The sequence below is a fragment of the Gymnodraco acuticeps genome, unplaced genomic scaffold, assembly GCF_902827175.1.
Source record: "Gymnodraco acuticeps unplaced genomic scaffold, fGymAcu1.1, whole genome shotgun sequence".
Taxonomy (NCBI): Eukaryota; Metazoa; Chordata; class Actinopteri; order Perciformes; family Bathydraconidae; genus Gymnodraco; species Gymnodraco acuticeps.
This window is the reverse complement of record NW_022990886.1, coordinates 215,012-232,147: the sequence shown is the minus strand read 5'-3', so window position 1 is coordinate 232,147 and position 17,136 is coordinate 215,012. Positions and strand designations below refer to the sequence as shown.

The following is a 17,136-nucleotide window of genomic DNA, read 5'->3' as shown; positions in this document are numbered from 1 at the left end:
TTTCTTGTCACTCTCATCATTATTATTGTGATAATAAAAGGGGAAAGCTTAGGAGGAGGATTTAGTGAAACAGCAAGATGTAATTTCCACACTTAATAAAGGTGGGGTAGGTAAGTTTGAGAAACCGGCTCGAGATACACTTTTTATTATATTCCATGGAATGCTCTTAACATCCCAATAGCAATGAATATCTTAAGTGCTTTGACAACAAATCCATACAAAAATCTGTGGAAGCCGTAGTACTGTAATCATTTAAGCCGGCACGGCTAAAATAACTGGATAGCGTACTTGCTTTTGTTACGTAGAAAATAATTCAAATCTGGATCAGTCTGTATCAGATCCGTTGCAGCCCCGTTTATAGAGATTTGGGTATGGAGGAAAAGAGAGAGGGTTGTGTTTTCTGACACTTGGTGAGTTCCCTGGAACACCGGGGACACATTCATGTATAAAAGACGTACAAAAGTGCATTTTGCATGATAGGTCCCCTTTAAATTACTTTATAGATTTGGATTAATGTTGTGAAATATAGTCAAATAAGAATTTAGTTACACCTGGAGTAATTTCACAAGCTACCCTGCAGCATACAAAGTAATGAAAACTAGCTGCACCTTTACCAGCTTTGATAACACATTAATGCATCAATCATTATAATCAAAACATATAATATATATTATTCTGAAATGGACCAATGTGCAGAATAAGTACTTTTTCTTTTGGTACCTCAAGTATATTTTGAGGCTAATACTTTTGTACTTTTACTTGAGTAACATTTTGAATGCAGAACTTTTACTTGTAACAGAGTATTCCTACACGCTGGTACTTCTAATTTTAATTCAATACAACATCTGAATACTTCTTCCACCTCCGAGTGCTACACACACTAAGACAACACTAGCAAAATAACCAAAAAAGTCACATTTGACAAATTCACAGCTTTTGCAGTTCAAAATGTAGCTGCCATGTTCTATTTTATAGTGGTTGTAGTATGACATGCAGATGCTCAGTAACTGGAAGATTATTTAAAAAACTAAACAGATATACTGTTGTAACACTCTATTATATGTGTCTTTCGGGTAAAACATATAATTTAGAGCAGCATCAACACAATGATTAATGATGGATATCGACTCCCTGAGTTAGCAAATTACTCTTTCTGATGTTATAAATGCAGCATTAATACTTTCTGACAAACCAGCAGTTTAAATCTCCATCCTAGTATCGCTTTTTCAAGGCATGTGGATGTGTTGTTCTCCTCTGTACAACAGTTATACTATCAATACCTGTTGAGACTTTCCTCATCTTGACAATTAAGAAACCGTTGAGGCAATACATTATATGGAACTGAGCACAAATATATCTGCAACACTGTGCTTGACAAAGGGAGGAGCTAAAGATTAAAAAGCACCAGCCACATACCACTGGGAAGCTAAAAGTATGCTTTACCTTTTTTTTATGAAAAGAAGGATGACTCCTGTGGCAGCGGGGTGTGGTTGGAGCGCCGGCTGCTGGAGTGATGGGAGTGACTCGGCTGGAGGCGAGTCAGCTGATCAGAATCATGTGATTAGGCTCTCAGTAAAAAGCATGCTGGCAACCTGGTTCTGGTCTCTCATGCAGTAGGCTGGGTCCAGAGAGGAGGACCATCAACCTCCCAGCCACCTCAGCAAATAGAGGAGCTGATTGGTGCCTACGTTTATGTTAACCCCTTTTGTGTTAACCTCTCTTAACAATCGGGCTTAACAATATTCACGAAACGGGGTCTCAGGGCTTCTTAACATTTAACAACCTATTAATGTGTCATACCCACTTAACGGGAAGAAACTCAGCTAACTGACGACATGAACACTTTTTACCTAAACGAAACACAAGTCTAGCACCAAGCGCACTTAGCACATAACTCACGGTAGCGATATTTTATACTTCATGAAAGGGAGAAGGGGAAAGCTGAGATTCCACAGATTCCAATGGTACAAGTAGGCTATCATCACTGTGCGACCAAAACTCACGGCAGCGAAAGCCAGGAAAGACAACACACAACTTCACTTTACGGGGTCAAAACGGCAAATACTGTGAGGAATTGCGGTATCTCCTTCTCCTTGTTTCTGTTTGTTTGTCTTCCTGGCTGGGCGTGGTTGACCTACTTTCCGTTTCCCGCCAACTCACCTCCGCTCCTGTTTCTCATCATCACTGATTACCACCACTCACCTGCTGCTGCTTAAAACTCCGGTTCGATCATCAGACTTCGCCAGTTCTTCGTATACTCAGTGGTAAACTCCAATTCCGTCTGACTAGATTTTCTAGTTATTTTGTATACTCTACCTGTTGGATTTTTTCGTATGCTAATCCTGTTCTGTTTTTTGCCTGTTCCAGAAACTCCACATTCCATTCCGTCCTGCCTGCCACGTCCAGCCCGACCTCCGTCTCAGCCCTGCTCCACGTTCTCCCCACTCTGTTCAGAGTTTGCCTGGTTTTTGTGGACTTATTAAATACAGTCTTTTTGTACTTCACCTAAGTCTCCGTCCCAGTGTTCTTGCATAGCGGGTTCAAGTTTTGTGTCTCTTTTGCTGTTTTCTGATCAAAAGTTGTGTTCAATGGAATTACAACATATAAACGCTGCTGAAGGTTAATCCAATGTCTCTGTGTCACTTTGAAATGATTACTGATAATCCATCATCATATGTATGGCAATAAACGTATTTTTCATATAGAGTGTAACGGAGCTTCCGGTTTTGGGCATGCTGGCTGCGCATCACTCTCATTCACCAATGGTAATGTTTAGATGGATTTAAGAACTTCCCCTCGATTATATTGGTTCAAAAGGTGAGGTGAGTTTTTTTTTTCTAAACCTCTTTAAAAATGTTAAATTTAACTTGTTTTGTCAATCTTGATACAGGGTACTTATTATATGTTATAGTTTGGATTCCTAAAGCTTTTAGTCTACTATCCCATCATTCAAGGGTAGTTTTCACTATAAGTAGGCCTAATGGTTGTTTTTTTTAGACGGAAACTATGATTTAATTTCTTTTACTATGTTCAATCAGAATTTACTTTAAAATAAAAACATCTATATTGATTATCACACTTCTACAGCCAGATTATTCATTTACCCCTTTTAGAAGTAAAGATATAAGGCGCTTTCACACTGGAGTACTTTTCCCAGTATGGTTCCGAAAATGTTCGTTCACACCAAAAAATCCGGAAATAGAACTTAGTTCATGAGAACCTTTTCACCCCCTTTTCAGTCCCTGCTAGAGAGCAGGTACTTTCATTGGAGAAAAAGGTTCCTATTTCTGATTGGCTGGGCGGATTGCAAACCACGCCCCGTAAAACTCCCAAAAAGTTTGTTTTGCTGGGAGTCCCAGCAGCTTCTACTGAAGCCAGTCCACAACTCTGGGGACTTCCGGCCGGGGACCTCCAGCTGGGGACTTTGAGTGGCAGTATACGCCGTGAAGTTGTTTGCGGCCTGCCAGTAAACCCAAAGCAGAAGAAGAAGAAGTGACGTCAGCGGCTAGATTTGACTAATCCTCCCTCAGGGACTTATTCCGGTGTGAACGCGATCTGCTCTTTAGAACTAAGTTCTGATGAACTAAGTATGGCAAAGTACTTGGTGTGAAAGCGCCTATAGTCATTTGTTCTGGGAATGTCATTTTCGAGCCTGAGGCCTGTAAAACAGGCTCCGGGTTTAACAGGTTAACTCCCTCAGTTTTTCAATAAACTTTGTTTGTTCTTCAACCCACCTTTATGAATCCATCCTTTTCTAACCCTATCGTGAGCTTGAACGCTCACAACACAATTGCATTAAATTGACATCCTATGTCGAGCTGTAATAATGTGACATTCACAAACCAATCATTAAGTTTGAACAACTATTTAAAGGTATGTGTTGCAGCCAATTTGATGTATTTTAATATTTGTATATGAAGGTGCTGTGATACTACTGAATTGACCTGGGCATAAGCGGGGACTCAGCCAATTTCAGGGTACAGCCTACTATTTAGGGAGGACACAGGTGCACAGCATTAGGGATTGGGAATCACCAGAGGGAAGCCACACAGTTTTTCAACCGTGCATGTTTTTGCTTATTTTCTGTTTGTTTTGAGTTAATTTCAGTTTATTTCTTTATCACAGTTAGTTGTTTAGTTATCAGTTAAACACCCGCTGTCATCATCCTGCAATCCAAATAAACATCTTAAATGCACTCAAAGAGAAGACCTGATTTGCTGTCAACACCACGCGTCTGGAAAAGCTTCACACCATATCCCTCACTGGCAAATATTTGTTGTTCGGTTGCCTTTACAGTATGGTTTATATGCGATTCTGTAAAAGAGTCAGGAAATGTGTGGATGCCACACCCACCCCCCCCCCCCCCCCCCCCAGTAGAAGAACAAGTAAATCATGAGCACACCTACTGACTGACAGAACGAGTTACAGCTGCAGTAGGAAAATCACACCCTGTTCATGTGTCTTCTCGCAATTATCACTGGCCCCCTGTATCTCCTAATCGCTATAACCGGCCTGCTCTCGTCTATCCCACATGCTCCACTGAGATCCAACATCTAGTTTCAGGTGGCCTGTGGAACTGCTAGTCAGCTGTTCCTAAGGCTGACTTCATCTCTGGCTACGCCTCCCTGCAGTCCCTGGATTTCCTTGCTCTCACTGAGACCTGCATTACTCCATTCAACACATCCACCCCAGCAGCTCTCTCCACAGCATATTCCTTCTCCCATACACCCAGACCAACTGGCAGAGGTGGTGGCACTGGTCTCCTGCTCTCTCCCAAATGGAGCTTTTCCCTCTTCAAGCTACCTAACTTCACTCCTTCCACCTTTGAATTCCATGCCGTCACAGTAACCCATCCTATACAGTTAACCATTGTTGTTCTCTACCGTCCACCAGGCGCCTTGGGGGACTTCTTGGAGGAATTAGATAATCTCCTCTCACACATCCCTGAAACTGGTCCTCCCGCTGTACTTCTTGGAGACTTCAACCTCCAGACAGGGAAGATAGACGAACTAACATCTCTGTTAACCGCCTTTGCTTTCTCACTGTCTCCTTCCCCACCAACTCATAAAGCTGGCAATGTCCTTGATCTCATATTCTCAAGGAACTGCGCTACTTCTAACCTCTCTGTAAACCCGCTCCACACATCCGATCACTTCTTCATTTCATTCTCTCTACCCCTTTCCAAACATAACAAACTAATCTCTTCTCATCCTGCACCTGTCCGCCGTAACCTTCGTTCCCTCTCCCCCTCTACCTTTGCCTCATCGGTGCTCTCAGCCCTCCCTTCCTCTGACTCGTTCCAACTGCTGCCTCCAAACTCTGCTGCAGAGACTCTCCTCTCTACTCTCTCATCCTCTCTGGACTCTCTCTGTCCTCTCACATCTCGGCAGGCTCGTCATTCCCCTCCTGCTCCCTGGGTAAATGACGCACTGCGTGCTAATAGAACCATCCTTAGGGCAGCAGAGCGGAAACGGTGGAAATCCAAACACCGTGACGACCTCCTAAGCTATCAGGCTCTCCTCTCCTCTTTCTCTGCTTCGATCTCTCAGGCAAAAAGCACTTTCTTTCAAGATAAGATCCAATCTTCCTATTCCAATCCCAAAAAACTATTTTCCATCTTCTCCACCCTCTTGGACCCTCCCAAAGCCCCTCCCCCCTCCTCACTTCTGTCAAGCGACTTTGTTATCTACTTTGAAAAAAAGGTTGATGATATTCGCTCTTCTTTTTCTGACTCACCTTTACTCACCGCTGGGTCACCAGACCCTCCTTCCACCAACACACTTACCTCATTTCCCCCTCTCTCTCCAAGTGAGGTTCTTACCCTCATTACCTCTGCCCGCCCTACCACCTGTCCTCTGGACCCTATCCCTTCAAACCTCCTTCAGACTATTGCTCCTGATATTCTACCGTTTCTCTCCCATTTCATCAACACTTCTCTAACTTCTGGTCACTTTCCAAACAGTCTCAAGGAGGCAAGAGTAAACCCTCTCCTAAAGAAACCCACTCTCAACCCGTCTGATGTTATAAACTATAGGCCTGTCTCTCTACTCCCGTTCCTGTCTAAAACACTTGAACGCGCTGTCTTTAAACAACTCTCCTGTTATCTCCATCAGAACAACCTTCTGGATCCGCACCAGTCTGGTTTCAAGGCAGGTCACTCCACAGAAACTGCTCTCATTGCTGTCACTGAGGAACTGCACACTGCCAAAGCAGCATCCCTCTCCTCTGTCATCATCCTGTTGGACCTGTCTGCTGCATTCGACACGGTGAACCATCAGATCCTCCTTCACACTCTCCAAAAACTTGGAGTTTCAGGCTCTGCACTTTCCCTCCTCACCTCATACCTCAAAGACCGTACCTACAGGGTAACTTGGAGAGGGTCTGAGTCCGACCCTTGTCAATTAACTACAGGGGTCCCTCAGGGCTCTGTTCTTGGTCCCCTCCTCTTCTCCCTGTACACAAACTCGCTCGGATCAGTCATTAGCCCGCATGGTTTTTCATACCACTGCTACGCTGACGACACCCAATTAATTCTGTCCTTTCCCCGCTCAGAGACCCAGGTCGTCGCACGCATCTCTGCTTGTCTAGCTGACATCTCTCAGTGGATGTCTGCTCATCACCTCAAGCTCAACCTTGACAAGACTGAGCTGCTTTTCCTTCCGGGAAAAGATTGTCCCACTCTTGACCTGACTATCAACATCGGCACCTCTGTTGTTTCCCCGACTCAGACTGCAAGGAATCTGGGTGTGATCCTAGATAACAACCTGTCCTTCACTGCAAACATCGCTGCTACAACCCGTTGCTGCAGATACACGCTGTACAACATCAGGAAGATACGTCCCCAGCTGACACAGAAAGCGACGCAGGTTCTGGTCCAGGCTCTCGTCATCTCACGCCTAGACTACTGCAACTCCCTCCTGGCTGGTCTACCTGCATGTGCCATCCGACCTCTGCAGCTCACCCAGAATGCAGCGGCTCCTTTGGTCTTCAACCTTCCTAAATGTTCACACACCACTCCGCTCCTCCGCTCCCTTCACTGGCTTCCGGTAACTGCTAGAATCCACTTCAAGACACTGGTACTTGCTTACCATGCTGCGAATGGATCTGGCCCTTCGTACATCCAGGACATGGTTAAACTGTACACCCCAGCGCGTGCACTACGCTCTGCATCAGCCAAACGACTCGCTGCACCCTCGCTGCGAGGGGGACCCAAGTTCCCATCAGCAAAAACACGTGGGTTTGCTATCCTGGCTCCAAAATGGTGGAATGAGCTCCCCATTGACATCAGGACAGCAGAAAGCTTACACACCTTCCGGCGCAGACTGAAAACTCATCTCTTTCGACTCCACCTCGAGCGATAGATTTATTAACAAAGCACTTATATACTGATAAAGGACTGGCTTATCTATAGCCAGTTGAGTAGCACTTGAAATGTTTGGCTCTATGAAACCTGATGTACTTATATGATTCTGTTTTCTTCAAGGTTGTGTCTTCCTGGTCGAATGTACTTATTGTAAGTCGCTTTGGATAAAAGCGTCAGCTAAATGCAATGTAATAATGTAATCAATGTGTGATGGTTAGATCTTTGAGTGGCTGACCTTTAGTTATATGATCTGCAGAGTTTTACATTGAGTCCACAAACCTCGGCTTACTTAACATAGGCATTATACCTGTAAGGACTTAAGAGTGAAGCCCTGTTACTACCACATTGGAATCAGTCCTCAAAAGTTATATTAATGGGTACTGTCAGTTCAAATTATATCAGTTTAGTCAGGATCCAGTCAGGGTTGATGATAATTTCAAGCAGGATATACAGTAGTCTGTGGCTTAAGAGGACCTACACTTGATCTGGCCACATTATTTTGTACATAATCATTTGGATGCAATATTAAATTATTGTATCTCTAGAAAATCCATTCATAACAAGTCAGAACATATTAAAACATTATTTCTCTATTCGCCTTCTGGTGAGATTCAGATCAAGAACTAACTATGAGTAAAAGCTTAAAATGTATAGTACGATATTTTGACATGTATACGTAATAAAACATCTGATGTTTAATTCAAACACATTTTTACAACATATTATAGACTTTAAAAAAAGTATTAATTACTAAATCATGCCTTGTGCTTCCTCCTTTGGCTCCATGAAAAAGGGTGTGTGACTCGACTGTCTACTGAAAAGGATTTGGTTCACTGTGATTGGCCAATCAAATAAGTTCGGGCATATTGGTGGAGTTAGATGACAGTAATCGTTAGGGATGTAACGATACCAAAAACTCACGGTACGATAATATTGCGATAAAAAGTCCACGGTACGATATTTATCGCGATATTGAAAAAGAAAGACATTTTTTTTTTTTTTTTAACTTGAATATTTTTTTTCTTTATTAAATATAATAAATCTGATTTGTACAGTTTTAGTAGGATAGTAGTATTTTAAAGTGTCAACAATATAATAATCAGACCCTGCAATAGAATAAATCAAGTTTCACTTTAGTTTTTCAAGTAACTCAACTCTAACTCACTAACTCAGCATCATCAAGGTTATCTTTTAGGAATATGAGCATGTCCACATTTCCAGGTAGAAGCTGGGATGTTTGGGCTTGGTACTGATGTTGCTGGGACAGAGAGATATGCTTTGGCCATGGGTGACAGCAGTGGGTAAAACTGTGCATTGTCTCTCCACCACTTCAAAAACAATACAGTTTTTGCCAAGAAGGTGAGGCTTATTGACAGGGCGAGATATAAATATACTGTTGGTACTTGTCAATGTCTCTATGTACATGTATCCCTGTAAATATGATGTCCTTTTGTGTTATCTGTTGTTTTATGTTCATGTTGTAACCTACTTGCTGCCATGTTGGACAGGTCTCCCTTGAAAAAGAGATCGATGATCTCAATGGAACCATCTGGTTAAATAAAGGTTTAAAAAAAAAAGAAGTTAGTAAAACAATTAAATAAAAATTATTTAAAAAAAATTGCGGTAGATTTTGTCAGTCTCACGACGGTATTGAGACATTCATTTACCGCGATATCCGATATCGTTACATCCCTAGTAATCGTAGATCGAGTCACCTCAGAACTAGTTATCCAGGTTTTTTTCAGAAGGTATGCGGGCCTAACTGTATATTGCAGAGCTTTACATTCCTTCAATTGCTTGGTTGTGTAAAACCATTACACTTGCAAGACAGGTTCAACTAAGAGTTCCACTTAATAAACTTCAGTAACGCTATTGCAATCAGCAGAGACTTCAGTGTTAATGACTAATATGTATATTGATATGTGGACAAACAAATGAGATCTCTGAAAAGGCTTAATCTTTGGCAGTTAGACCTAATTGTGACTGATATATTTTAAGGGGATGTTGTTACCATAAATGCACTACTTTAAGCCATGTTGTCTTCCCAGAGAAGTGGTTCTGGCTCATTTTTGTCATTATATACTTATAACCTTATGATTCTGATACAATGGTGTGTTAACCCTCTGATTTATCTGGAGGCCATGGCTATAGTTTACGTTATCAAATAAGCGATTTTCACAAAAACTAAAAAAATACTAGTGATCAGTAATGATCACTTAAAACAATAGTAGTTTGGCTTAAAGCAAGCAAGGTTTAAACCTAAATATCTACTCAGGATTTCAGGACCACTGGGATTTGTAATGCTTATGAGACAATGGAGTTAGAGGGAGTGGTGCTCTAAGTGACTTGTTTGTTGTAGTAAAGAAGTTAGACTGGTTATCTTTTCTTGTTCAGCTTGTGTATAGATTACTTGTTTGGACCGGTAAGTATTGGTAGAGCTGGTTGTGTTTTTTGTAATCTCATGATTAATCATTCTACACCAAAGTGTAGGATTTAGGGGGTATTATTGACCTAAATAACATTGAATATACAAAGAAAAATGTATATAGATAATAGATATAGATATATATGTTGCATGCTATATTATTTTGTATGTTATAATGCCTTGTTTTTCTAACTACTAAAAACTGACACATGATGACTTGAACGTACAAAAGGAGAATTTTATTTAAATGTTAAATAGTTAAACTGTGTATATATCCAGTGTATTTTAAACACTGAAATATTGTGTACAAACATGGTTTATGTTAGAGTCTACTGTGAAACTATTTGAGTGAACTAAATGGGCCATCTGTTGAAATGTATAGATACTAGTGTTGTCACGATACCAACATTTTGGTTTCGATACGATACCAAGTCAAGAATTGCGATTCCGATTCTTTTTCGATACTTTTCTTAACAAAAGGGAAACAGTCTTAAATGTAATTATTGTGCTTTATTTCACACCAGAACCATAACACAAACTTTTAAACAATGAGAACATTAAACAAAATAAATGACAAGAATTCGTTTAAATTAAGCATCATCTCAAACAACTTTTTTGTTTTATAAAATATAATTTTTTTAATATTTTATTAACATGTACAGTAATATAAATAATATAAATATAAATAATTATTGACAAAATGTATATTGCAGATGTTAGCCACATTGGTAAATTAGCTAAAAAGATAGCCATATTAGACAGTTGTCATTGCCATTAATTGCCTCGTCAAACTACGAAAACGTTCGCTTGTCACAAAATAAATTATACTTGTTTGACTTAGATTTGAGGGCATGGGCTTGAGCATGATGTAATTATGTTATATCACATTCGCTAACCTGTCTGTCTTTAAATTATTTAAACAGCTCTGGATGCCGGTCGGCGGGTGCTTAGCCAAGTCTGATGTGTTGGCTCCCTTGGTTTGCAGGGATCTAAAACATTTCTCACAGACAGGCCTCGTGGTGTCCGGCTTGCCCTCACTGTCAGAGATATAGCTCAAATACTTCCAAATTTAGCTTCTGGCGTCTTTTTTGTCAACAAGCCGAGGCGCAGCGGCAGTTGCACTCCCACTTGCAGCCATGCTTCTCGTTTTCTCACATGCTCTGGCAGCTAGCGCGTGGCCGCGTGCACGAGAGAGGGGAGGGACTGCAGGCACGGCTGCAATGCAGGGAGAGTGGAAGCAGAGCGCTGAACACACACGGCTCTTATTAAAACGGCGCTTTCTCACCGGAGTACTTTTCCCCGTCATTCTTAAAGTACCGATACTAATGAAACGGAGGAATCGTAACGTTTTTAACGGCAGGGTATCGCGGTACCTTTCAAGTATCGGTACACCGTGCAACACTATAGATACTGCCAGTATCTATAGTGTTGGGTTAGTATCATATTGGCTTTGGTTGTAATATTTTATTTCCAAAAGGGGGATTTGATACTTGCCATTACTTTACACACCCTGTCACAGGGCAGTGTTACGCCTTATCTTTCTAAAATTCCTCCCTACCTGTTTTACAGGATTGGCGTGTAGGCTGAGTTGGAGGGGAGGTTGGACAGCAAAAGTGAGAGTCCAGGTTAAAACGGCTAAAAGGATCCTTCCCCTCTCAGAGCATGAACATAAAAGACGGCAGAGCTCACAGTCAGACACTCAGAAGGACTTGGCTCTCCCTTTGAAGACTGCTCATCATCTGTTCTCCTCTTGTCATATTACCAACCTCCACCACTGCAAACATGATGTCCAGGAAATCATACTCAGTCTCTGGCTCTTCTAAAGGTAGCTTGAAAAGTTCCTCCAGCTACTCTGCACAAAGAACAAGTTATGCGGTTGGTTCTGGTGCTGGATCTGGTTTTAGTTCAGGTGCAGGTTTTGGTTTAGGTAGCTCTGGCAGTTATGGCATTAGCTCCAGCCAAGCAGGAGGCAACTGCATGGCTCCATTGATCACTGCTGTCCAGTTCAAGCAGAGCCTGCTGGCCCCTCTGAACCTTGCAATTGACCCCACCATCCAAGCTGTCCGCACCCACGAGAAGGAGCAGATCAAGACCCTCAACAACCGCTTTGCTTCCTTCATCGACAAGGTTGGTTCCTGTGCTCTCTGTTTGTGACTGTGTTATGTGAAATGTACTGTAGGCCTGAGTATCTTACTGCCAATGGCCTGTAATGCTCTCATGGGGCTAAATTACTTGCAGCCAGGGGCGGACTGGGACTGAAAATCAGCCCGGGACTCTCGACCGGCCCACTTCGGCAGTGGCGGCGCCAGAGATTTTCTCTAGGGCGTGCTGTGGGGTAGCTTGACGTTTCATAGAGGGTGCTCAAACATTAAGGGTTTCCCATTAATGCACCAGCGCTACAGTTTAATTTTCTACTGCAACACTCCCTACACACACACAGTGTACCCGCGACTGTTACAATGAAGGCTCGATAATCAGCTCACGGCATATAGGTGTAAGCAGGGGTAAAGTGCTATTTTTACAAGTGGGGGGTGGACCGCACCTCCTCTAGGAGGGTCCTCACCTCCTCTAGTGGGGTCCGGGGGCATGCTCCCCCGGGAAGATTTTTTTTAAATATTGAAGTTAAGAGCATCAATCTGGTGCACTTTGAGAGCAAAATGAAGAGATCTATGGATACATCTCTCAACACCCATATGAAACAGAACTGTAAACAGATTTTCTATTTCTTTATAGATATTTTACAAATCACTCCCCTTTTAAAACAAACCGTTTGAGACCCACTGAGATAACTAGACTAAAGTTACCTATCTAAACACTGAGAGAGTCCTTTACTTCACCTGAGCTGAGGTTATCTGAGACTCTCAGTCTGACAGGAGAGACTTCTCCCTCCACCTTGTTGTTGAAAAAACTCCTTATATCCGTTAGCTTGGCTAGCTAGCACCAGATGCTAACCACAACGATCTCCGGTAGATACCCACCGGTGCGCGAGGCTCTCTCTCTCTCTCGCGCACGCACACAAAATGGCTCGTGCCACACACACACAACAGAGCTTGAATGAAACACAGAGACCCAGAAGTAAGCTACTTAAAATAAAACTTAAATAATAATAATAATTTTCAAAAATAAAATAAAACACATTTCTTGGGGGTGCTTAGGGGGTGCTTTGGCAATCTTGGGGGGTGCTTCAGAACCCCCTAGCTCCCCCCTGGCGCCGCCCCTGCACTTCGGTACCGCAAGTAAATACCGCTAGTAAATTGTCGACGGGAGGGGGGGGGGGGGTGCTAGTGACTTTTCCGAACCGGCCCACTTCAGTACCGGCCCATCGGGATTCGTCCCGATGGCCAGTCCGCCTCTGCTTGCAGCTGCTGTCAAAAGCAAAATGTGAAGTGAATTGTAGCATAAAAGAGTCAATTAAATCAACAGTCTAACCACATTTACAACATCTGACAATCCTACCTTTTTTTTTGTCTCCACAGGTCAGGTTTTTGTCCTGGAGCAGCAGAACAAAATGCTGGAGACCAAATGGAGCCTACTGCAGGACCAGACCACATCCCGCTCCAACATCGATAGCATGTTCGAGGCTTACATTTCCAACCTGCGCAGACACCTCGACGGAATGGGCAATGAGAAGGTCAAGCTGGAGGGAGAGCTGAGGATCATGCAGGGTCACGTTGAGGACTTCAAGAATAAGTGAGTGCTTATATGACATGGTCACTTACTTTTACAGACATTTGATGAAGTCAACAGATGTTTTAAAATCGAGCAGATGTACTCAAATCCCGCCATGTTCCAACAGGTATGAAGATGAAATCAACAAACGTGCAACTGCAGAGAACGAATTTGTGCTCTTGAAGAAGGTGCATATACATCAAATATTGTTAGGATCTGTCTGTGTTGGTGTTTTTCTTGTCTTTTTCTATCTTTGGGTTTCCTGTTTTATTTTGTAAAGTGTTCACCCCCGTTTCCTGCCTGTTTGCTTTCTGTCTGTTTCCCTCCCTGATTACCCGATTGTGTTCACCTGGTGCATCTGTGTTTTCTCCTCCCTCCTCACATGTCTCGTGTTTATGTGATTAGTCCTGGGTGTATTTAAGTTCTGGGTTTTCTGTCTCTCTTTGTCGGGTTGTCTTGTGTATTGACGTGGTCTTCGGTGAGTGTCCTGTTCTGTCTGTACGTATTTATAGCCTTGAAATAAGGGTACTATTTTTGTCACTTAATCTGCATTTGGGTCCTGATTCCTGCACACCGTAACAAATATACATTCATTCATTGGAAATCCTGGTGTTAACAACAAAGTAGCACATTCTAACACTTTCTGTTTCTACATTATTTTCTTTTTAGGATGTTGATGGTGCCTACTAGTGATGGCGAGATGAAGCCTTATGAAGCTTTGAAGCTTTCCAGCCAATTGGTTCGCAAAAGGGTTCATCTCATGAGGCTTCATCATGGGCTTCATTTGAACACAAACCCCCTGTTGGTCAAAGTGTGTAAAACAGGCAGATTGGACATCTCAACAGTGTGCTCTCTCATACCGAGTTCCCAATGAGTAAAGCCTTAGAATACATCTAAACAACGAACATTAAATCATATTTTCATGTTAACAATATTGTTTTTATTCCAGTTGAATGATTGTGATTGAAAAGCCTAAGGAGGCTGGTAAACATTACAAATAGGGATTTGTATTCCTTAATAATATTCATAAACGTAACCATGTTGTAGCCTGAGAAAGGCTAAACCATATCAAAGAATACATTTATTAACTACATTATCTCATTTAGCTGTAGCTTTTATAAACAACAAAAAAGACGTATTGACGAGTCGTTGAACCAGAGACCCTGCGATCGTGAGTCAACTGCTTTCCAGCTGAGCCACAGCACACACACTACAGCTCCCTGAAAATACTGTAACATATTTATTCCTGTATTTATTCATTCATGTTTTTTTTCCTACATTTATTTATGCTTGTATCTATTTATACTTATGACATGTTCCGACCTCTATATAGGTGAGGGTCTGAGCTCTCTTGATTCCATCGTGTCACCGGGCCCGGGTACAGGAGGGGCAATATCGTTCTTATTATACATCCATGGGTATTACGAGCGTTGTGGTTCAACGGTTCAACCGATCTGAATCGCTTCCTGAAGCAGTCACGTGGTATCGACAGGCAGCGAGGCTTCGTTTGTCATCGATGACGTCACTGGCCCAAAACGATACAAGCCTCGATACATGCTTCACAAAAAGCTTCGGGGATTACTCGACACACGCTCCGAAGCCTCGGCGCAATACGTAACATCACTAGTGCCTACATGAACAAGGTGGAGCTGGATGCCAAGGCTGATGCTCTTCAGGATGAGATCAACTTCCTCAGTGCCGTCTATGAGACTGTATGTATCTATAATATGATATTCTTTATAATACTATAATCTTTTCTGAGTTAAATCTGATGAAAATCTGCTACATTTTACATAAAAAAAGGACAAAGAGGTAATTACTGTGCAACAACCATTGGTTCTGTAGGAGCTTCGTGAGCTGCAGAGCCAGATCAAGGACACCTCCGTTATCGTGGAGATGGACAACAGCCGTAACCTGGACATGGACTCTATTGTGGCTGAAGTGCGTGCTCAGTATGAGGACATTGCCAACCGCAGCAAGGCTGAAGCAGAGGGTTGGTACAAACAGAAGGTGAGAAGAAAACAAGGCTAAGTTCATGTTGTTGCTACAATTACTTTCAACACCTCGTCATTGCTTTAGATCCCTCTCTTGACACACCTTCTTGTATTTTTCATAACAGTATGAGGAGATGCAGACCTCTGCCGGACAGCATGGTGACGACGTGCGAACAACAAAGTCAGAGATTTCTGAGCTGAACCGCATGATCTCCCGTCTTCAGAATGAGATTGAGGCTGTCAAGGGACAGGTATATTTCAAAAACTTCTTATTGATGAAGCATTAATATGAACACTTTAATATGCACTACATTAATTTAAGAGGGACTTGCAGATACTAAATAATCAGTGACATCATTTTCCACAGAGGGCCAGCCTTGAGGCTCAGATCGCAGAGGCAGAGGAGCGTGGTGAGCTGGCAGTGAAAGATGCCAAGCTCCGCATCAGAGACCTGGAGGATGCTCTGCAGAGAGCCAAGCAAGACATGGCCCGCCAGGTGCGCGAATACCAGGAGCTGATGAACATCAAGCTGGCCCTGGACATCGAAATCGCCACCTACAGGAAACTGCTTGAAGGAGAAGAGGACAGGTGCGATAAACTTTAATAAATGCTTTTATAGTCTCACAATTAGCTTTAACTTTGAATGAAGGACTAACTCTGCATTATTCCAACATTAGACTGTTAAGCGGAGGCTCAACTGCAACCATCCATGTGCAGCAGTCCTCTGGTGGTGGTAAGTTCAATACTTTATACATCATGATCATAAGGGATATTCTATCTATCTTAAACCAGTAGACCACACTGCTATATTGATTGAAAAATGATAACACATGCAAGTTTTTTTTTCTACTCCAGGATTGTACAGTGCCAACTCAGGTTACGGCTATGGTGGTGGCTTCAGTAGCAGCAGTGGTTAGGGCAGTGAATCTGTTCAAAAGTCCTCAGTCACTACAACCAGTTCCAGAAGAGAATATTAAAAAAGAAGAGCTGTCCCTCTTCTTCTCCAGAAAACTCATGAATTTCATCTAATTCTCTATTCATGATGCTATGTTGTTAGGCATATTCAACAAGAAAGATGACTCTTGTGTCACACTGCTACTATGTTGAAACTATGTATTAAGTAAAAGCCTCCCTTCCAACTTGACTGATGAATGTTTGCACAAATTACATTAAATGTCTCTGAATAAAATACATGTTAACATAAATATATGCCTTTGTCTCATATTGAACAGTTAATTTACATTAAATGTTTTACAAGTGAGGGTTGGTATTGAAAACATGGACATGTAAATCCCAGAATCAGTCGGTATTATCATAAGTTGATACAATTGTAATGTATACAAAGGTTGATTCATCAAAAACAAAATGTAACCGTGATATAACCTTGCTTCTTGCCGTTGACTCACCTGTTGATAACGTAAAAGGCCACCTGGTTACATTAAATGTAAATGTTGTGATGTGAAGGATTTTGACAAACGTCAAGCTCATAATTATTATTTGTTTTGTTATCTAGTTCAAGGGGTAGTGATTGGGAAAATACAGAAGGACCTGATTTTTTTATGATTTGTTTGGAGCCAAAGAATAAGCATAGGAAGGAGGGATATTCAAAATATTGAACCATAACGATATTTTTTTGGGCATACCTGCTTCACAAACAGGGCAAAGAACACTGTAGAGAAAGAAAC

General features: G+C 42.0%; 1 pseudogene; it reads left to right on the top strand.

Annotated features, from left to right (window-relative positions):
- Positions 1-11,093: 11,093 nt before the first annotated feature.
- LOC117557609 lies at positions 11,094-16,656 on the top strand (annotated as a pseudogene).
- Positions 16,657-17,136: the final 480 nt, after the last annotated feature.